Source organism: Mesoplodon densirostris, chromosome 6, assembly GCF_025265405.1.
Source record: "Mesoplodon densirostris isolate mMesDen1 chromosome 6, mMesDen1 primary haplotype, whole genome shotgun sequence".
Classification (NCBI taxonomy): Eukaryota; Metazoa; Chordata; class Mammalia; order Artiodactyla; family Ziphiidae; genus Mesoplodon; species Mesoplodon densirostris.
Window position 1 is genome coordinate 21,063,407 of NC_082666.1, and position 23,583 is coordinate 21,086,989.

The 23,583-nt window shown below is 42.2% G+C and overlaps 1 pseudogene; it reads right to left on the bottom strand.

The window, feature by feature from the left end:
- Nucleotides 1-1,440: 1,440 nt before the first annotated feature.
- The window catches only part of LOC132491595 (ras and EF-hand domain-containing protein-like), a 49,998-nt pseudogene continuing 27,855 nt past the window's right edge, over nucleotides 1,441-23,583 (bottom strand).

A 23,583-nucleotide genomic window follows, 5' to 3' on the forward strand; every position in this document is an offset into this window, starting at 1 on the left:
CATTTCTTTCACCGTTCATTATTTAAGAAACTGAATGCTGGCAACCAGGGAGTTAGGGGATTTGAGTTATACTGGAGATTATGCTTTTAAATCACAGGGAGGTTCGAGCGTGGGTATTTTCACTTGGCAAAATGGTAAACCGTTCTAAGTACTAGTGTGCTTTTTTAATGAGATATAATTCACATACCAAAAAATTCACAATTTAAAATACACAATTTAGTGGGTTTTAGTATATTCACAAAGTTGTGCAACATTATCACAATTCCACATTCTCATCATCTCCCAAAGAAACCACACACCCATTAGAACTCACTCCTTGTTCCTCCCTTCACCAGCCCCTGGCAGTCACTTGCTGTTTTTTTTTTTAAGTGAAATGTGACAACTTTCCTGTACTTTGTATTTTCAGTAGCGCGTGGCTTTATACGTTTTCATTAGAATTTTTATTTATTTATTTATTTATTTATTTATTTATGGCTGTGTTGGGTCTTCGTTGCACGCGGGTTTCCTCTGGTTGCGGTGAGCGAGGGCTACTCTTCGTTGCAGTGCACGGGCTTCTCATTGCAGTGGCTTCCCTTGTTGCGGAGCATGGGCTCTAGGTGCATGGGCTTCAGTAGTTGTGGCCCGCGGGCTCTACAGAGCAGGCTCAGTAGTTGTGGCACACTGGCTTAGCTGCTCCTCGGCACGTGGGATCTTCCCGGACCAGGGCTTGAACCCGTGTCCCCTGCATTAGCAGGCAGATTCTTAACCACTCTGCCACCAGGGAAGCCCTTCATTAGAACTTTTAACACTTAATTCAAACCATGGACTTTATAAGTATTCTGAGATTATAAAATACCCTCTTCTATATACAAACTATTTCTGTTGCAAAAATGTTTTCTTTTTTTATACATAAAAAAATAGATCTTTCTATATCCACTGGAGCTTAAAACATTACCATTTTTTTCCTCAATTAAATTCTGTTCTTGTATATGAAGTGAGAAGAATCAATACTCCAATATTTAAAAAGCATGAATGACCCGAGTCCTTATTAACTGTGGGCCATCATGCTCTCCTTCCCACGGCTTAAAGACCTACAGAGCTGAGACGGCCAAGGCCTGAAAGGCAAAGTTGCTTGTTTACAGACAAGGAAACGGATCTAATGTGGGCTGGTGACACGTCCAAGACCACAAGGCTAGTTTACAGCACAGCTAGGATAGTAACCCCCTTTTCCTAGTTTTCTAGTATTGAATATTGGAAGTAAATGTTATAGGTTATCTACAAAATCAGCTACCACATGAATCTAATTATGTCAGTGAATTTCTTCTATAGCTTTGATCTGAGCATGTGATTTTCTTTTTTAAAAAATATAATATATACTTTAAATATACTTTAAAAATATATATGTTATCTGGTAAGACTTTGTGAGGACAAGACAGGTACATTTAACCAGGGGGCCCAAATCATTCATTGAAACATAGCAAAAAGAGCTGAGGTTCTGGAGGGACCCCAGAGCATCTCTCAGATTCCACACACTGTAACTCTCCACACGACAGTGTCCGTAGGATGCACCACTATGCTATGTAAGAAGCAAACAAGTCACATACATTCAGTACTCTGGAAATGAAGGCCTCATGGGCCAGGAATGTTTGGGATTTAACCATTGCAACAATTCATCTGGGCTGACTTTTTGGAAGTGGTCCCACTCAGACTGGTAATGGATTTGCTGTCATCCTCACCAGTTCTTTTCTTCACTTCCCTAGAGAGAGAAAGAGAGAAAGACATATAGACAGAGAGAGAAAGGAGATTACTGAGGTATAAAACTGAACCGTAAACAGCTCTATAGAAATAAAACAGCACTACTGAGCACTTGCTATGCACCATCCAGACAGTGTTCAAAATGCTTTGTAGCTGTTGACTTATTTAATTCTCACAACTATGTGATTTTATTGTGCCCCATTTTATTTTTTTTTAATTTTTGTTTTTAATGATTTTTGGCTGTGTTGGGTCTTCGTTGCGGCGAGCGGGGCTGCTCTTTGTTTGCGGTGCGCAGGCTTCTCATTGCCGTGGCTTCTCTTGTTGCGGAGCACAGGCTTAGTTGCTCCGTGGCATGTGGGATCTTCCCGGACCAGGGCTCGAACCCATGTCCCCTGCATTGGCAGGCGGATTCTTAACCACTGTGCCCCCAGGGAAGCCCTGTGCCCCATTTTATATGTGAGGAGATGAAGGCAAAAAAAAAAGTTAAGACATTTCCCTTTGGTCACACAGCTGGAGAAGTGGCACAGCAGTTGGGCTCCAGCGCCTGCATTCTAAGCACCAGGCCACACACTCATGCATGAACACACGCACATGCCCAGGTGCATATACATGTGTGCACACACTCACATGCACACATAGACTACTCTTGCTCTCTCCTGTGGTTTCACATGGCTTATAGTCTGCCACACGCACAGCTCACGCCTTAGGATTCTGGAACCTGGCTCCCGTCCCCAGCTAATGCACAAAAGCAATGATGACTTTATAACCATTCTGTAATTATAGACGATCATGGAGATAACAACAGATGGTTAAAATCCAGGAAAAAAAAAGTCTTCCTTTGTCTCTTCCTAAATTTCGTTTAGAATTAACTCCTAGAGGCAGCACTGGACCGAAGATCTCCGTGACCTTATGAAAGCCCCCTAGGAAGTCTCCTAGCCCTGGGGATGCTTGGGAAATACACCCTTAGACAAGCTGAATGGCAGTCTCTGTGGGTGAGGAGAGTGTGACAGCTCGTCCCCAAGATGGTCCCAAAGGATTCTGCCTCCCTCTAGTGGTGAAGCTTGTGCCGCTGCCCCCTGGTCAGCACCGGCTCTGTGACTGCTCAGACCAGTAGAACGGCGAGGAAATGGTGTGCTGAGATTTCCAAGCCAGGCATTAATCAGGCCTGGCCGCTTTGAGCTGCAATTTAAGCAGCCCAGGGTTCTTCGCTGGAGAGAGGTCAGAGAGGTCCCAGGGGCTGAGATCCACAGGGAGGAGCATCCTGGCCGCAGACGTGCAGACGCGCCACAGCCCGTGTCCGTCTGACTGCGAACACATGAGACACCCAAGGGAGAGGAGCTGAGGACTCTCCAAGTGAGATCCAGTCAATTCTGGCCATTTCAGAAAATAAAAAGTGGTGCTGTTCTAGGCAATTAGATTTTGGGTGGTTTGTTACAGAGCAGTAGGTCCTGGGAACTGGCATATTCCCAGCACAGCGACGCTGTTCAACAGGAATAGAATGTAATATAATCCACATATGTAATTTAAAATGTTTAGCAGCCACATTAAAAAATGTAAAGAGACAAGTGAAATTAATTTTATTAATATATTTTATTTAACTCAGTATTGCAAAAATACTATCATTTCAGCATGTAACCAATAAAAATATTAATCAGGTATTTTACAATGTTTATGCTGTCTTCAAAACCCAGTATTTATTTAATATATCCGGCACATCTCAGCTTGGATCAGCCATACTTCAAGCAGCTAGTGGCCACCAAACCGGTCAGCACAGCCCCAGAAGGAGCTGATACCTGCTAACCTTTGAAAACCACTGCACTGTGAGTAGGAAACAAAAGGGAAACTAGTTCTTGCTGAAGGCCAGTTAATAAATGCTATGTTACATGTCTTCACATATTCCTTATTTAATACAAATAACACTCACACCCGCTTGCACAAAATCCTGACAGGTGACAGGTGAGCATCACTGTCCTCACTTCACAGATAAGGAATCAAAGACTCAGGAAAAGAAGGAAGATACACAGTTCAATCCATAAACCCTATAAGACTCAGTTCAGACTTCTAACCTCCAGAACTGTAAGATAATACATTTTTATTGCTTAAACCACAAGACTAGTGGGAATTTGTTACGATGACAATAGAAAACTAGTACAACTTCCAAATGCCAAATCTCAACCACTTGGTCATTCAATAAATGTCTGATTTATGCCAAGCTCTGGGATCCTCAACTAGTGAGCTTTGAGAGAGAGACAGATGTCTTCTAAATAAATTGTTACCAGGTCCCCAAAGAGCTGCTAACACACAAGCACAGCGTTTGCAGCAACACAAAAGGTGCACCACAGTTGTGCTGGGGCAAGGGGAAGGCAGCTTTGTGGAGACTGAGCTTCAAGGAGACTTTGACAGTGGAGCAACCTCTTGATGGGATAGGAATTCACCTTCATGTCATGAGGAAGGGAGATCCCAGGTACAGGAAACAGCATGCATGAGGCGAAGAGGCATAAAAGAACTTGGCCACAACTGGAAGCAGTTTGCTGTGTGGATAGATTATCTTTCATTTGGGAAGCAAGATAAGAGATGCAAACAAATGTAGGTGAGGTTGGGCTCTGAGGGACTATTAGCCACTTGTTAAGGAGCTTGGACTCTATGCTGTAGGTAGGACACCTACCTACAGCAAGAAAGAAAGTCTTAATTGGATTTTTATTTACAAAGATTACCCTGTTTACAGGGTGGGGGATGAACTGATGCTGGAGAAACTCTGAGGCAGAAACTGAGGTGCCTCCTGCACTACCTGGAGTAGGAAATTCTGAGGCCTGAAGCAAAACAGAAAGAGAGAGAGAGAATACGGACAGATTCAAGAAAGATTACAGAGAGGTCACCTAATCAATAGGACCCCAGAACCCACTAGAGGTAGGTGATGGAGAAAGAGAGGAAGGAGTCAAGACTGATTCTGGTTGGTAGTTTCCTGATATAGGAAATGTAGAAGGAGGAACAATTTTAAAGAAAAATTAACACATTAGAATTTGGACATGTTGGGGCAGTCATGCCTATGGAATTCCCATTTGTTGGTGGATGGGAATATGGTCATGGAATTTTTTTTTAAAGATGGGGATTAAAAATACAGAAGTTGGGGGCTTCCCTGGGGGCGCAGTGGTTGGGAGCCCGCCTGCTGATGCAGGGGACGCGGGTTCGTGCCCCGGTCCGGGAGGATCCAACGTGCCGCAGAGCGGCTGGGCCCATGAGCTATGGCCGCTGAGCCTGCACGTCTGGAGCCTGTGCTCTGCAACGGGAGAGGCCACAACAGTGAGAGGCCTGCGTACTGCAAAAAAAAAAAAAAAAAAAAAATAATACAGAAATTGGAAGTCATCAGCTAGACATAGTTCTAGAAACCATGGGGGTGGAAGACATTAGGCAGAGAGAGAAAGGAAAGAGGAAGAGAGTGCAGAATAGAATCCTGAGATTACCAACATTCAAAAGACAAGCCAGAGATTCAGAGTAGTGAAAAGTCCCAATTTTGCTCTTAGCAGCTGTGTCACTTTGAGCAAGCTGATTAAGCATTCTAATTCCCAATTTTCTTATCTGTACAATGGGTATAGTACTCACAGCATCCTCACAAGACAACTCACATCGCTCCCTTCTGGGAGGTCCAACAGCCTCTATTAGCTACATATCATATGGCTGCCTGGTCATATATTTTGTTTTCTTTTTTTTCTCTAATATTAAATTGTATGGCCTATCTTACATACCCTGATATCCCTACACGGCTTTGATGCTGAGCACTCATAATTATGCAGATATTATTGAACCTGAAAGGAAATACTAAGGGAAAAAAAATAGGTACCCATATTGTTCACCTGGACTTAAGTTTCTTTAATCTGCCAAAAATGCAGGCACATCCCACTTTAAGGACATCAGGAAGATACAATTTCATACAACTCAAACAGGTTTAAGGCTGGGAAAATTAAATTACCTCACCAAAAACTACCATGTGCTTCACAACTGCATTTTGAATGACTCAATCTATGGACAGGTTTACACCCAGTGGGCTCAGCAGTGGCGCTGATACATCAGCCTGAACTTTTTGTGTTTTTCTCAAATTTCAGGCCATTGATCGATTTAATGCCTGTTGAACTTGAATGTTTCAAGCCTGTGGCTCTGGTGACGGCAAATGTATTTACCAATGGACAATGGTTGGGATGGATTTCCTATCAGCCCTACAGGGAAAGTGCATTCCTAGGAGAAACGTTTCCTGGGATTGAGAGGTTTTCCAAGAAAAAGCAGAGGGGTTCAGGTTGTTAACCAAACATTGATGGCCTCCCTTTGAAAACAAATTTTGTTTCAGACAGTGCAAATCCATAAACTCTTCTAGTTCAAGTTTTATGACATGACGTGGAATGAAAGGGACCATGCCGGGAATTATCTTATGAAATCTAAATGAAGAACTTACATGTTTTGCATTATATATAACATTCTAAAGGCTGTAACACTTTATTTTTTTGTCACATCTTTATTGGAGTATAATTGCTTTACAATGGTGTGTTAGTTTCTGCTGTACGACAAAGTGAATCAGCTGTACGTATACATATATCCCCATATCTCCTCCCTCTTGCTTCTCCCTCCCACCCTCCTTATCCCACCCCTCTAGGTCATCACAAAGCACTGAGCTGATCTCCCTGTGCTATGCAGCAGCTTCCCACTAGCTATTTTACATCTGGTAGTGTATATATACGTCCATGCCACTCTCTCACTTTGTCCCAGTTTACCCTTCCCTCTCCCCATGTCCTCAAGTCCATTCTCTACGTCTGCAACTTAATTCCTGCCCTGCCACTAGGTTCAGCAGTACCATTTTTTTAGATTCCATATATATGTGTTAGCATATGGTATTTGTTTTTCTCTTTCTTACTTCACTCTGTATGACAGACTCTAGGTCCATCCACCTCACTACAAATAACCTAATTTCTTTTTTAATGGCTGAGTAACATTCCATTGTATATATGTGCCACATCTTCTTTATCCATTCATCTGTTCATGGACACTTAGGTTGATTCCATGTCCCAGCTATTATAAATACTGCTGCAGTGAACATTGTGGTACATGTTTCTTTTTGAATTATGGTTTTCTCAGGGTATATGCCCAGTAGTGGGATTCCTGGGTCATATAGTAGTTCTATTTTTAGTTTTTTAAGGAACCTCCATACAGTTCTCCATAGTGGCTGTATCAATTTACATTCCCACCAACAGCACGAGAGGGTTCCCTTTTCTCCACACCCCCTCCAGCATTTATTGTTTGTAGATATTTTGATGATGGCCATTCTGACTGGTGTGAGGTGATACTTCATTGTGGGGTTTTTTTGTTTGTTTTTTGTTTTTTTTGCCGTATGCGGGCCTCTCACTGTTGTGGTCTCTCCCGTTGTGGAGCACAGGCTCCGGAAGCACAGGCCCAGCGGCCATGGCTCACGGGCCCAGCCGCTCTGCAGCATGTGGGATCCTCCTGGACCGGGGCACGAACCCATGTCCCCTGCATCGGCAGGCGGACTCTCAACCACTGCGCCACCAGGGAAGCCCTTCACTGTGGTTTTGATATGCATTTCTCTAATGGTTAGTGATGTTGAGCATCTTTTCATGTGTTTGTTGGCAATCTGTATGCCTTCCTTTGAGAAATGTCTATTTAGGTCTTCTGCCCATTTTTGGATTGGGTTATTTGTTTTTTTGATATTGAGCTACATGAGCTGCTTGTATATTTTTGAAATTAATCCTTTGTCAGTTGCTTCATTTACAAATATTTTCTCCCATTCTAAGGGTTGTCTTTTCGTCTCGCTTATGGTTTCATTTGCTGTGCAAAAGCTTTTAAGTTTCATTAGGTCCCATTTGTTTATTTTTGGTTTTATTTCCATCTCTCTAGGAGGTGGGTCAAAAAGGATCTTGCTGTGATTTATGTCCTAGAGTGTTCTGCCTATGTTTTCCTCTAAGAGTTTGATAGTTTCTGGCCTTACATTTAGGTCTTTAATCCATCTGGAGTTTATTTTTGTGTATGGTGTGTAACACTTTTTTAAATGGTAGTTTTACCTGTGGAAACTATGCCGTCTTCACTTAAGACTTGGGTACTTTGACAAGCAAATCTGATGGCACAGTATAAAGCAAATTAAAGTCTCTACATGTTTGTTTATTTCTAATTTTCATATTTAACACATTGTTAACAGAACTCAGAGGACTCAAGCCAGGCCACAATACAATAACAACCATTTAAAAAACTCCTTGATAAGTGGTTCACAAGAAGTGACCTTGTTATCAAACGCTTCTGCACACCGGTTTTGTGTTCCCAAAGAAACACAAACCTGAGTGGAAGCTACACTGTAAACAGGGTGGTGCCGGGCTGAGCCAACTCTCTGGCAGGAGCACACGGGGGAAGGGCACAAGCGGCCTCCAGCTCTCCTATCCTTGTAACATAGAGAATCAATTATAAAAAGAGAATCAATTCTGCAATCTGGGTGTGACAGTGGCACTCTGGAGTCATTTAACTGTAATATGACCCCACAAGACAATTCAGTGTTAAATAGTGATTATGTTATTCAGTGGAGTCCAGGCTGTTATATATAGAATCATAGACTGTCAGGACTAGAAAGGGCCTTAGGGATCATTTTCTTCGGCACCCTCGTTGTACAGATTAGAAATGCCTAAAGGAAGACAGGGACTTAGTCAAGACTCTTCAGCTGTTCGGGGTAGATTTAAGATCAGACTTTGAGCCTCCTGACACTACACTCCTCCAACGGGCTGGGCAGAAGCCAGCAGCCATGCGGAGGGCCTGACCTGCAGCATCCTTTCCTGCTCATCCAGGACAGCAATGCAGCACCCCCTGCCTGAAGCTAAGGTAGCACCGAGCCCCTTATTGTACTAAAGTTAATATTCTTATAAAACCAGAATCTCACAAATGATCAGGAAAAGAACTACACGCCTAAAGTTATGTTTTTGCTTTGTCAGCAATTAAAGTATCATTGGCCTGGATTTTGTTAATGCACGTTTCTTTTCTCTCTCTCTCTCTTTTTTTTTTTTTTTTGGATATTTAATCCCTTTAGACCAGCAAAGAATCATCTTTTCATTTGTGGCAGAAAACTAGGCAGAAGAAATAAATCTAACAGAAAACATTCTTATTTCCTAAGAATGCTGCAAGGATTAAAGTACAGTTAAATCCAAGGTCTTCAGTGATGCAATTTTCATTCTAATCCACATCCCAAAATATTATTTATTGTTAACACCATTGACTTAGCTTAATAATTACCTGGGTAATAATTTAAACAAAGTACTTCCAACTGGTATGATATACAATTTGCTTTGTTGAGGTTTTTTTTCCCTTTACCTTGGAAAATGTCATAATAGACAGCTATATTCATAATAGTCTCCTGTGTTTAAAATCTGGTTCCTGGAACTGATTCATACATGTCAACTATTAGCTTTGTGGTGACATTTTGCAGAAACATCAACGACACCTTAGATGCACCTCCTTTGTTTGGCAGTAAAGGTATTTTGCCAAAGTTCACAGTGAACAAGCAGCATTACCAGTTTTTATAAAAACCATGTTGGGGGGCTTCCCTGGTGGCGCAATGGTTGAGAGTCCGCCTGCTGATGCGGGGGGCACGGGTTCGTGCCCCGGTCCGGGAGGATCCCACATGCCGTGGAGCGGCTGGGCCCGTGAGCCATGGCTGCTGAGCCTGAGCGTCCGGAGCCTGTGCTCCGCGGCGGGAGGGGCCACAGCAGTGAGAGGCCCGCGTATCACAAAAAAAACAAAAAACAAAAAAACAAAAAAACAAAAACATGTTTGTTTCTCCAACCACTACTGAAAGACAAACAGTGTTTTCCAATGTAGATTCATGTTATGGTCAAGAAATCTGGCACACACAACAGCTAAGTGAAAATTCAATCCTGTATCCAGTTTTCAAAATGTAAGGCAAAACTTTACCGGGAGAGATGGAGAACAGCTTCCACTATATTCGAACCATCTTTGGCGTTTGTTTTACAAAATAATGCCCCATAGGTCTGTAAAAAATATAAGTACACCATTAAATGAAGGCTTTAATTAGAGTTCCTGGAATGTTAGCTTTTAAAACCAATAAAATAAAATAAAAATACTCCCCTTTTGAGTATGCTAAAACTAATAGCTAAGAAATTGAATTCAAAGTTTCAATACTTTAAAAAAAACAGGTTTGAGCCTAGTTATTCCAGGAACAACTCCTAGTCAGAGGATTTTTATTTTGCATCCAAAAAAAAGAACCCGTAATACAAAATTTCATGTTTTAAGGTTCTTATTTCCAAGAGTCACACATGCTACCAAGTGTTCTCTATCAAATAATTTGAGAGAGAGAAAAATGATAGCTTAAGGTAACCACTCAGGAATTAAATGTCCATCTAAAGTATGTGATGAATTGGGAGGTTGGGATTGACATATATACACTAATATGTATAAAATGGATAACTAATAAGAACCTGCTGTATAAGCAAGAAAGAAAGAAAGAAAGAAAGAAAGGAAGGAAGGAAGGAAGAAAGGAAGAAAGTCTCCTTTTGGCCAGAAGCTAACACACATTCCCCTTCACCCTATCATCTTTTCCTATCAAGATTCAACAGCCTCTCTGTCACTAAAACCAATGGACATTTTCTAGTCCTCTATTTTTCAACCCCCCAGTGGTTATGCATACAATCATCGATCATACCACTCTCCTTCTTCAAACCCTTTATTGCTTTCCCCCATCCCTCTCAAGTAATACTGAAATGCTTACCTGGCCAACAAGGCTTAGCTTGTAGGTGGCCCCAACCAACCTCCCAGTGTTACCTGTCACCACTCTCCCTCACTCACAATGCTCAAGTTACCCTGGCCGTCCCTCTATTTCCCCAATGCTCCAAATTCCCTCCCACCTCAGGACCTGTGCACCTACTGTTCCCACTACTAAGTCATCCCCTACCCCACTAACCCCCTTCACCAGGCTGACTTTTACCTCCCTTCTAGATTTTTAGGTAATCCTCCCTTGAAGTTAAGTGTTTTCTAACTCTGAAAAGTCGATATTAGGTTTTCCTATTATAAAACCTCTTGACATGTGTATTTTCCCAGTATAGCACTTGCCACAGCTGTAATTGACCAAGTTATTTTTGTGTGTCTTTGTCTAACAAGCTGGAGACAATTTCCCTTAGGAAAGGAGAACTGTGTGTGCTGTGGGGCTGGGTGTGGGTGACACAGCCCTGTGTGGGATACGGGCAGCATGTGATGGGTGTTCTGGAGCAGAGAGAAAGGGAAGAACCTAACAACAGGCAAAGACTACCGTGAAACCTTTACCCATGAGCCCCCAAATCCACAGAAAAGCTTAAAAAACAAACAAACATGAATGTATTTCTAGTAGAAATGGGTAGTGCTACTACCTGGCACAGCCAGAATGTTATGGGGGTGAAATAGAGACTGCCTTTGAGGATGCAGGAGGGTGGAGGTCAAGAGATGAATAATAAGGAAGCAAACCTCGGGAAATCTGAGAAATCGTGAAGAGGGAATAAAACTGGCCTGCAGCCAGGAATTCTGGAATCTCTAGAGGGACATGTAGATTACATGAGTTTAATATCTATCTGCCCCAGACAGTAAACTACATGAGGGCAAGGACAGTCTGCTTTGTTCTCTACCCTTTGCTCAGCTCACAATGAAGTGCTTTTCACATGGTGGATACAATTAAATATGTGTTGAATCAATCTCTTCTGTATTTCATTGCCTAGTTTTGATGCTTATCATATTTGGTTCAAAGTTCTAAAATTTAAAACGAGTAATAATTCCAACTTCAAATAGTGAGGTTGTGACTTCCCTGGTGGTCCAGTGGCTAAGACTCCAAGCTCCCAATGCAGGGGGTCCAGGTTCGATCCCTGGTCAGGGAACTAGATCCCACATGCCACAACTAAGAGTTTGCAAGTCACAGCTAAAGACCCCGCATGCCATAACTAAAAGATCCTCCATGCTGCAACTAAAGATCCCGTGTACCACGACGAAGACCCGATGCAGCCAAATAAATAAATAAATAATCTTTTTTTTAAAATAGTGAGCTTGAAACTTCTTTTTAAAGTTAACATGTATATGCTACAGAGCAGTCCTTTCATGGTGCTGAGGACAGACAGCAACGATAGCAACATCAGGTCAGACTGTTATGGTAAGAACCTCTTATTTAACCCAAGGAGCATCTGGGTCCTTGTTTGGGTAAGACAAGTCGCAAGAGGGCCATGCAGCCTTCTGATACAATGATAATAACGAGAGAATAAACATTACTCACAATAACAATCTGGACAGAAACAGGGTCCAACCACTATACAAATGCATAACCAAAAATAATTTTACACTATTCCAACTGAATACAAACCTTACAGAAAAGAACAAGTCTTCCAATTCCCTTCACCCCTTCACCCAGGTGACACACAGCACCACCTGCTGCCCCTTGGCACAGGGACCCTCTGCAACCAAACCCATGTTTTCAAAATAGGACACCCATTCTTTTCCCTTTACCCAAATTCCGGGGCTAGAGAAGGGTTCCAGGAGCTGGGGAAGAGTGAGGAGGAAGACGGGATAACTTTGCCTCCTCTTTGTCCCTGACACTCAGTGGGGGGAAACGATCACGTGATGCTTTTACCTCTCTAAGGGATTTAATTCTTGGTGCAATTACCAACAGTTATGGGGCAGACAGGCATGGGGGGCACTGGGAGTTCTGCCTGTATAAGGACAGAAGACCCATCAAACTGAGTGGAGGTCCGTCAAACAACCTCTTCAGCTAAGGTTGACAAAAGTGGAAGAACCCTTCCAGTTGGACCCACTCTCACTCTTACCATGGCCAGTTTTTCTCCAAGGTACCCTGGGACATGTTTTTGTCCCTCTGCTTCAGCAGCGTCATGAAGATCAGCCTTGTTTCCTACCAACACGATAGGAATGCTCTCATGGGCTGCAGCCTACCACGAGGAAAAGGAAAAAACTGTGCACACGTCACACATTGGACAAGTTATGAGGATGATGACGACAACAGCTACCATTTCCAAATGCCCCTTATGTGCCACGTGATGTATACACAATATCTTCAAACCACAAACGATCTCTAAAAGGAGCCAAACTTTCTCTCATTGCCAGGTGAGAAAACTGAAATTCAGAGAGGTTAAATAAGACCTTGTAAGGACCAGGGCCAGGGTGGTCCAAACTGATTCCATCACCCTTGCCACTCTACAAACCAATAAAACTCAAGAGGCGTGACCGCAAAACTCTACTCGGCTGTGGTGCCCACATAATTTTCCACCACTTTCACTCCAAACAGTGGTGATTACAAATCAACTTCATTACCCCAGGTATAAAACACACAAGAATTCCCTCAGCTACAATGGGACAAAAATGGAGTCTGAAAGTTCCACACTCACTGCTCTCTGGTTTATAACAAAAGCAAAATACAAGGGCCCTAAAGGTCAACATTTTTCTTGCGAGCAGTCACTGAGCGATCACTCAAAGTAACAGACTCTTAGGATTAATGTCCCCAAATCAGCACAGCACGCTGTCACACAGCCCCGACACTCACAGGAGACCTGGCGAGCGCAGCGGAAGCGGTGAGAGGCAGGGTTAAGCTTGAGACCCCACCAATCCCACCACGTGGCTGCTCACTGGCTGCGTGAAGTCAGGCAAGTCTGTTCCTGGTTCTGCCTCACCTTCCCTACCTGTAAAATGAAGGGATCAGCAAGGGCACATCCCCCTTCAGCAGGCGGGATGAGAAGGGAGGACAAGCAGACAACCCTTGCTCTGGACCCTGAACAAGAGAGACAGCAGCCCTGACTGAGACGTGGGGAATGACGCTTTGCGGTGCCTAAAGACATCCAGGTGCTCATCCGCTTCGGGGCCACACCTGATACGGCATCAAGAAATGAGCCTCAGGAACAAGGAAACTGTATCCGACTTCCTTTCTCTTCAGACCATTTTCCTCCAACTGAACGTACCAGAGTGAAGTAAAAGCGAAGGGGAGAAGGAAATGAAAGGCCTTCCCTAAAACTGGACACCCCACTCATTAAGGTGCTAAGTAATTGAGTTCAGTGGGGAACTGCTCAGGATCCAAGGGGGCATCACGTGGAAGCCATGAATCAAATATTCGCTTAAGGGCTTCCCTGGTGGCGCAGTGGTTGAGAATCTGCCTGCCGATGCAGGGGAGATGGGTTCGAGCCCTGGTCTGTGGGGGGGTCCCACATGCCATGGAGCAACTGGGCCTGTGAGCCACAGCTACTGAGCCTGCGCGCCTGGAGCCTGTGCTCCTCAACAAGAGAGGCCGCGATAGTGAGAGGCCCGCGCACCGCGATGGGGAGTGGCCCCAGCTTGCCACAGCTAGAGAAAGCCCTCGCACAGAAACGAAGACCCAACACAGCCATAAATAAATAAATAAATAAATTTTAAAAATTAAAAAAAAGGACTACTTTAAATATATATATATATATTCACTTAAGTAAGCCAAGGGTCTGAGCATCTAAATGACTTCCCAAAGTCATCCAGGAACATACTGGCACCTTCTTCAAGTCCTGACTCAAATATCACCTTCTGGAGTGGCTACCCTGACCACACTACCTGCAGCCCCCTGCCTCACCGTAAGGCCAATCATCCAGCCCTCTTTTTGTTTTCATAACATTTATCACTTTCTATCATTCTACTTATTTTACTTAAGTTTGTTGTGTATTATGCCTCCCCCACTGGAGCACAAGCTCCAAAAGGGTAGGGCTCTGTGTTTTACTAATGGATATATTGCAAGCACTAGCCCAGTACACACACAAAGCAGGTATTTCAAAAATATTTTTGAATGTATAAAAGAGACCAATATTGTTTGAATATTGTAAATATTCAAACAATAAATGACTTATGACAGGTAAGTAAATGGTCTTCATTTTATTATAAGATTTTGTAACCCAGTGGTTTTCAATCGAAGTGAATTAATTATTAATTCAGAGGGTCCATTCACCACTGACATTCTACTGCTTCTCAACCCTCTGGCTTATCCCAACGATCTCACCATTAGTTTCTACCCATATTTATAGTGGCCATATAAATCATCCCAATACAATTTCCTCAAATTAGAAAAGGTAAGCCATGGCAAAGGTTCATTGTGATAAGTGAAAAGTCAAATGCCAAGTGGCATCTAATTTTTTCTACATATCAAATTCAAGAATTCATCTTGAATACAGTTTTCTTCCTTTTTAGACCATACGAAAGGTAACACGAATAGCTAAAAAGGTCACTTATCATATGTAGGTGCTTATTTAGCAAATTATGGCCATGGGGCCCCTGGCACAGGCCACAGCTGGTCACTAAGGGCTATTTCAACCCTATGGCCGACCCTGCCTTTTGTGCCTCCTTTTCTTGAATATAATCCAAAGTCTTAAAATGAAGACCAAATCCAACAGTTCCAACAATAAAATGTTTTGCTATAGATCTTAAATATCTGTAGGTACGAGTGAGCTGGGATTATCCATTCTCACCAGATTCTCCAAACTCACTGGTCTATCCCAGGGAGGTCATCTGTTCCCTTGAGTAGATGCCTCTCCTCTACGCACTAACTACCTTGGAGATCCTTTCTTGACATCAAAAGATTTTTTTTTTCTTAATTTGCTGCACACTCTGGTGCTTAATCAAAGGAGCAACCAATGTTGAATCAGGAGGTCTCATTTCCCCTTCTACTCCTAACCCCTAAATAACCAAAAACCAGTGTCATACACTTTCTATGCCTTAAGTTTCTCGTAAAAAGTGAGAATAACATTACATTTCTTACTTCCTTTCTCAGATATGTTACAGAGATGAATATAACATGTGGGAAATTTTGTGAAATAAAATACTACATAAATGTCAACATGCTTTCATTGTGTTCATAATAATTTTAAGTCATGATATTTCAGTTGAACAAAATGCATGTTTATTTATCATTGTCTAGGTCTTATTGCAATTTCAACCAGTCATTTCTTAAATCACTTCTCTAGTTAGAAAGAAAACACTCATTCTGGTGATTTACAGGGTATGAAATAGGCCCAACTGAAGAATCTAGAGGCTAACCTGAGATCAGACAGCAATCAGTTCTCTGTTCAGCCACCACTGCACTTAAAGCCTGTTAAAAATTATAGATAATAGACTTACTTGAAAAATTGTATTAGCCACCAGTTTTGTTTTGTTTTTCTCCAGGACAGCGTGCTAAACCATGGCTTGAACTGCAGTGTCATGGTTATTAATGACTGTAGGTAGCACACTAACTGTGGTCAAAATCATTTCCTACTTGAAAAAGTATTTACCATGGGGCTTCCCTGGTGGCGCAGTGGTTGAGAATCTGCCTGCTAATGCAGGGGACACGGGTTCGAGTCCTGGGCTGGGAGGATCCCACATGCCGCGGAGCAACTAGGCCCGTGAGCCACAACTACTGAGCCTGCGCGTCCGGAGCCTGTGCTCCGCAACAAGAGAGGCCACGATAGTGAGAGGCCCGCGCACTGCAATGAAGAGTGGCCCCCGCTTGCCACAACTAGAGAAAGCCCTCGCACAGAAACGAAGACCCAACACAGCAAAAATAAATAAATAAATAAATAAATAAACTCCTACCCCCAGCATCTTCTTTAAAAAAAAAATAAAAAAGAGTATTTACCATGAAACCAAAGGATATGAAAGCTCCTCAGATGAAAGACACCATCTTACTGGAGCAAAACAAAGCACAGACAGTTACCACACATGTTTAAAATACCAACTGGTTATTTCAGTGGTACTTTGAGATGTGTAAATCACCCAGATCACTACCAGAAAGAATAAGGTCGAGAACACAGTTCTCTATGCTATAGAATGTGGACCTGGCACAAGCTCACACCCAGGTGGTATCTCACCTATGCCTCTAGCACACATGGCGGCCCTATTATACCTCCAATCACACTACACACCCAGCCCCATCACCCCCTTGTTTGTGAGAGCTGCTGCCCCTTCTTGGGCTGCCTGAATTTTCATTCGCTGCCCATGGGGTTCTGATTTTATCTATAAGAAAACACAGAAGTTATCTTGTTTCCCCAGAAGCTCACTTTAGTAGTGTCCTTGGCTCTGTGGGAACTTGCCCAGCTACTAAGGAAGAGACCAGTACTGCCAGATGCCACTGGGAACCCCACATCTCACATCCAGTTCTTCCTGATGACCTGGATCAGTGGCTTCTAATCAAGTTCGTTTTGACAAAGAAGAGAAAGTGCATTTTCCAAGACAGCCTGTGACTCTCCTGTGTAACTTTTTTGTTTCTCTGTTTTCACTTCTTACCTCAACCGTATCTTCCCATTCTCGTACATTGAGAAAGCTTTTCTCACGTGTAACATCACACAGCAGCAAAACACCATCTGCTCTTCTGAAGTAAGATTTAGCAATACTTCTGGATCTGGAAGAGAGAAAAGCAGGTAAGTAACGGCTCTAATCAGTCAGTCAGTTTGGGGCTGCCTCATTCTTCATCTCTTTGATGCTCACTTTCTTCTCATCTTCTAAAATAACCCCCAATTGAGAAGAATCTAATAGCAGCCTATTACTGTGAAATAGCCATCCCCGAGGCCTAGAATGACTTGGTGAGCGGTAACAGCATAAGAATCTGGGCTGCTGATTTAGAAAAGCAAATCATTTTCTCCACCAAACAATCCCAAGAATGTCTACAAGCCTCAGAGCATAGCTTGAGAGCATAAGTTCTAAAAATTTCAGCCTCAGCAGCAAGCTACCAGATCCCAAGTGGACGTAAGAGAAGGATGGAAGAAGAGGCACATCAGAGAAAACTTATTTTGGGGGTGGTGGGTAGGGAATACTGTGGGTGGGTGGGAGAAGAACTACCCACGTGCAACACCACAGGGCACACACACAGGGTACGGGGCGCTCACCAGAGGAAGAGCACACCTCCACCCACATGTCCTAACTCTAAACCAGGTGCAGCACCTTACAGGACCTTAAATAGGGCCATGTCAACCACACATATTTTTTAAATGGCTTGTCTGTGCAAACCTCAGCAGAATTCAAAGCATTATGGAAAGCACTTGCCTCTCCTGCCCAGCTGTATCCCAGTGCTGCAGGGCTGTCAGCTTTCCATCTACAACGAGAGTTTTCATTTGAAAATCAACTTCTGAAAAAAAAAATAAGAGGACATGGAGAACACGATGTAAATAATTCCATCGGTTTTTACTTTCAAGCCCTATTTGGATGAGACAAGGGCCAGTAAGCCAAAGTTCAGCGAGGTAGAGAGAAATGAACCTGGCCTTCAAGAAGAGTAACCTTCACAAACTAATTATAAGTCAGACCACAGACATGTGCACAGATGCACATCTGCAGGTTGGCTGATTGGGGAAGGATTTGATCTACGGACAAAAGGAAAGTCTATGTTCTATTTGCCCATGTAATTAGATGGACTCAGTTATATCTGTGTGTGTGCATGCACATAAATATGCCTATGTATATATGTATATATGCAGGTATACTCTGTGTATGTATATATGGTATGCTCTCTAGCAACCGAACCAAATATTGTGGTATTTTTATGAATCAAACTGAAGTGAACTTTCAAATTTGTTATCTTGAAGGGTATAACAGAGAACCACAAATTTACAAAGACACCCACTGTGTAAACCTCCCAAGTGGTAAACCGGGCCCAGATGTAAAACTGGGTTCCAGAAGTAAACCCTCAGATGTAAACCCCCCCAGTCGTAAACATGGGGCCCAGATGTAAACCTGGGTAGAAGCCGTAACCTGCTCAGACGCCAGCCAAACCCCCCGATGCTGCGCGCAGGAGCAGAGAACGCGAGCACCCAACGCCCCACATGACTCACACCCGAGCCCGGACCTCAGGCGACTGCAACTGACCTGCAAGCCCCTGACAGGAGGCCGCCCCTCAGGTGTCTCCGGGACCTGAGGAGAGGAGCCCCCAACAGGATGCCCAGGCTTCAGGCAACTCCGTGACAGAATGGCTGACCGAGCCGGGTGGCTGACAGGATCTTGGTGCTCCGGCCGGGTGTGAGGGCTGGGCCTCTGAGGTGGGACAGCTGAGTTCAGGACATGGGTCCACCAGGGACCTCCTGGCTCCACGTGATATCAAACAGCAAAAGCTCTCCCAGAGATCTCTATCTCAAAGCTAAGAACCAGGTCCACTCAAAGACCAGCAAGCTACAGTGCTGGACACCATATGCCAAACAACTAGCAAGACAGGAACACAACCCCACCGATTAGCAGAGAGGCTCCATAAAATCATAATAAGGTCACAGACACCCCAAAACACAAAACCGGATGCAGTCCTACCCACTGGAAAGACAAGATCCAGCCTCATCCACCAGAACACAGACACTAGTCTCCTCCACAAGGAGGCCTACACAACCCACTGAAACAACCTTAGCCACTGGGGGCAGACACCAAAAACAACGGGAACTGCAAACCTGCAGCCTGCAAAAAGGAGACCCCAAACACAGTAAGTTAAGCAAAATGAGAAGACAGAGAAACACATAGCAGATGAAGTAGCAAGGTAAACACCCACCAGACCAAACAAATGAAGAGGAAATAGGCAGTCTACCTGAAAAATAATTCAGAGTACTGATAGTAAAGATGACCCAAAATCTTGGAAATAGAATGGAAAAAAGACAAGAAACATCTAACAAAGACCTAGAAGAACTAAAGAGCAAACAAACAATGATGAACAACACAATAAATAAATTTAAAACTCTCTAGAAGGAATCAATAGCAGAATAACTGAGGCAGAAGAATGGATAAGTGATCTGGAAGATAAAATAGTGGAAATGACTACCAGAGAGGAGAAAGAAGGAAAAAGAATGAAAAGAATTCAGGATAGTCTCAGAGACCTCTGGGACAACATTAAATGCACCAACATTCAAATTACAGGAGTCCCAGAAGAAGAAGAAAAAAAGAAAGGGAATGAGAAAATATTTGAAGAGATTATAGTTGAAAACTTCCCTAATATGGGAAAGGAAATAGTCAATCAAGTCCAGGAAGCACAGAGAATTCCATACAGGATAAATCCAAGGAGAAACACTCCAAGACACATATCAATCAAACTATTAAAAATTAAATACAAAAAAAAATACTAAAAGCAGCAAGGGAAAAGCAACAAATAACATACAAGGGAATCCCCATAAGGTTAACAGCCGATCTTTCAGCAGAAACTCTGCAAGCCAGAAGAGAGTGGCAGGACATATTTAAAGTGATGAGAGGGAAAAACCTACAACCAAGATTACTCTACCCAGCAAGGATCTCATTCAGATTCAACGGAGAAATTAAAAACTTTACAGACAAGCAAAGACTAAGAGAATTCAGCACCACCAAACCAGCTTTAAAACAAGTACTAAAGCAACTTCTAGGCAGGAAACACAAGAGAAAGAAAAGACGTACAATAACAAACCCAAATCAATTAAGAAAATGGTAAAAGGAACATACATATCAATAACTACCTTAAATGTAAATGGATTAAATGCTCTCACCAAAAGACATAGACTGGCTGAATGGATACAAAAACAAGACCCATATATATGCTGTCTACAAGAGACCCACTTCAGACCTAGGGACACATACAAACTGAAAGTGAGGGGATAGAAAAAGATATTCCATGCAAATGGAAATCAAAAGAAAGCTGTAGTAGCAATTCTCATATCAGACAAAATAGACTTTAAAATAAAGACTATTACAAGAGACAGAGAAGGACACTACATAATGATCAAGGGATCAATCCAAGAAGAAGATATAACAATTGTAAATATTTATGCACCCAACATAGGAGCACCTCGATACATAAGGCAAATGCTAACAGCCATAAAAGGGGAAATCGACAGTAACACAATCATAGTAGGGGACTTTAACACCCCACTTTCACCAATGGACAGATCATCCAAACAGAAAATAAATAATTAAACACAAGCTTTAAATGATACATTAAACAAGATGGACTTAATTGATATTTACTGGACATTCCATCCACAAACAACAGAATACACTTTCTTCTCAAGTGCTCATAGAACACGCTCCAGGATAGATTATATCTTGGGTCACAAATCAAGCCTTGGTAAATTTAAGAAAATTGAAATTGTATCAAGTCTCTCTTCCAACCACAACACTATGAGAGTAAATATCAATTACAGGGGAAAATCTGTAAAAGATACAAACACATGGAGGCTAAACAATACATTACTAAATAACCAAGAGATCACTGAAGAAATCAAGAGGAAATCAAAAAATACCTAGAAACAAATGACAATGTAAACACAACGACCTAAAAACTATGGGATGCAGCAAAAGCAGTCCTAAAGGGAAGTTTACAGCGATACAATCTTACCTCAAGAAACAAGAAACAACTCAAATAAACAACCTAACCTTACACCTAAAGCAATTAGAGAAAGAAGAACAAAAAATCCCCAAAGTTACCAGAAGGAAAGAAATCATAAATGATGAATTGGGAGACTGGGATTGACATATATACACTAATATGTAAAAAACAGATAACTAATAAGAAACTGCTGTATAAAAAAATAAATAAAATAAAATTCAAAAAAAATTACAAATGAAAAAGGAGAAGTAACACTGCAGATATACAAAGGATCATGAGAGATTACTACAAGCAACTTTATGCCAATAAAATGGACAACCTGGAAGAAATGGACAAATTCTTAGAAATGCACAACCTTCTGAGACTGAACCAGGAAGAAACAGAAAATATAAACAGACCAATCACAAGCACTGAAATTGAAACTGTGATTAAAAATCTTCCAACAAACAAAAGCCCAGGACCAGATGGCTTCACAGGTGAAGTCTATCAAACATTTAGAGAAGAGCTAACACCTATCCTTCTCAAACTCTTCCAAAATATAGCAGAGGGAGGAACACTCCCAAACTCATGCTATGAGGCCACCGTCGCCCTGATACCAAAACCAGACAAAGATGTCACAAAGAGAACTACAGGCCAATATCATTGATGAACATAGATGCAAAAATCCTCAATAAAATACTAGCAAACAGAATCCAACAGCACATTAAAAGGATCATACACCATGATCAAGTGGGGTTTATCTCAGGAATGCAAGGATTCTTCAATATACGCAAATCAATCAATGTGATTCACCATATTAACAAACTGAAGGAGAAAAACCATATGATCACCTCAATAGATGCAGAAAAAGCTTTCGACAGAATTCAACACCCAGTTATGATAAAAACTCTCCAGAAAGTAGGCACAGGGGGAACCCACCTCAACATAATAAAGGCCATATATGACAAACCCACAGCGAACATCATTCTCAATGGTGAAAAACTAAAACCATTTCCTCTAAGATCAGGAAAAAGATAAGGTTGTCCACTCTCACCACTATTATTCAACATAGTTTTGGAAGCTTTAGCCACAGCATTCAGAGAAGAAAAAGAAATAAAAGGAATCCAAATTGGAAAAGAAGAAGTAAAGCTGTCACTGTTTGCAGATGACATGATACAACACATAGAGAATCCTAAAGATGCTATACCAGAAAACTACTAGAGCTAATCAATGAATTTGGTAAAGTAGCAGGATACAAAATTAATGCACAGAAATCTCTTGCATTCCTATACACTAATGATGAAAAATCTGAAAGAGAAATTAAGGGACACTCCCATTTACCACTGCAACAAAAAGAATAAAATACCTAGGAATAAACCTACGTAAGGAGACAAAAGACCTGTATGCAGAAAACTGTAAGACACTGATGAAAGAAATTAAAGATGATACCAACAGGTGGAGAGATATACCATACTCTTGGATTGGAAGAATCAACATTGTGAAAATGACTATACCACCCAAAGCAACCTACAGGTGCAATGCAATTTCTTATCAAACTACTAATGGCATATTTCACAGAACTAGAAAAAATTTCACAATCTGTATGGAAACAAAAAAGACCCCGAATAGCCAAAGCAATCTTGAGAAAGAAAAACGGACCTGGAGGAATCAGGCTCCTGGACTTCAGACTATACTACAAAGCTACAGCAATCAAGACAGTATGGTACTGGCACAAAAACAGAAATACAGATCAATGGAACAGGATAGAAAGCCCAGAGATAAACCCACGCACATATGGTCACCTTATTTTTATAAAGGAGGCAAGAATATACAATGGAGAAAAGACAGCCTCTTCAATAAGTGGTGCTGGGAAAACTGGACAGCTCCATGTAAAAGAATGAAACTAGAACACTCCCTAACAGCATACACAAAAATAAGCTCAAAATGGATTAAAGGGGCCTCCCTGGTGGCGCAAGTGGTTGGGAGTCCGCCTGCCGATGCAGGGGATACGGGTTCGTGCCCCGGTCTGGGAGGATCCCATATGCCGCGGAGCGGCTGGGCCCGTGAGCCATGGCCGCTGAGCCTGCGTGTCCGGAGCCTGTGCTCCGCAACGGGGGAGGCCACAACAGTGAGAGGCCCGCATACCGCAGAAAAAAAAAAAAAAATGGATTAAAGACCTAAATGTAAGGCCAGACACTATCAAACTCTTAGAGGAAAACAAGGCAGAACACTCAATGACATAAATCACAGCAAGATCCTTTTTGACCCACCTCCTAGAGAAATGGAAATAAAAACAAAAATAAACAAATGGGACCTAATGAAACTTAAAAGCTTTTGCACAGCAAAGGAAACCATAAACAATACGAAAAGACAGCCCTCAGAATGGGAGAAAATATTTGCAAATGAAGCAACTGACAAAGGATTCATCTCCAAAATTTACAAGCAGCTCATGCAGCTCAATATGAAAAAAACAAACAACCCAATCCAAAAATGGGCAGAAGACATAGACATTTCTCCAAAGAAGATATACAGATTGCCAATAAACACAT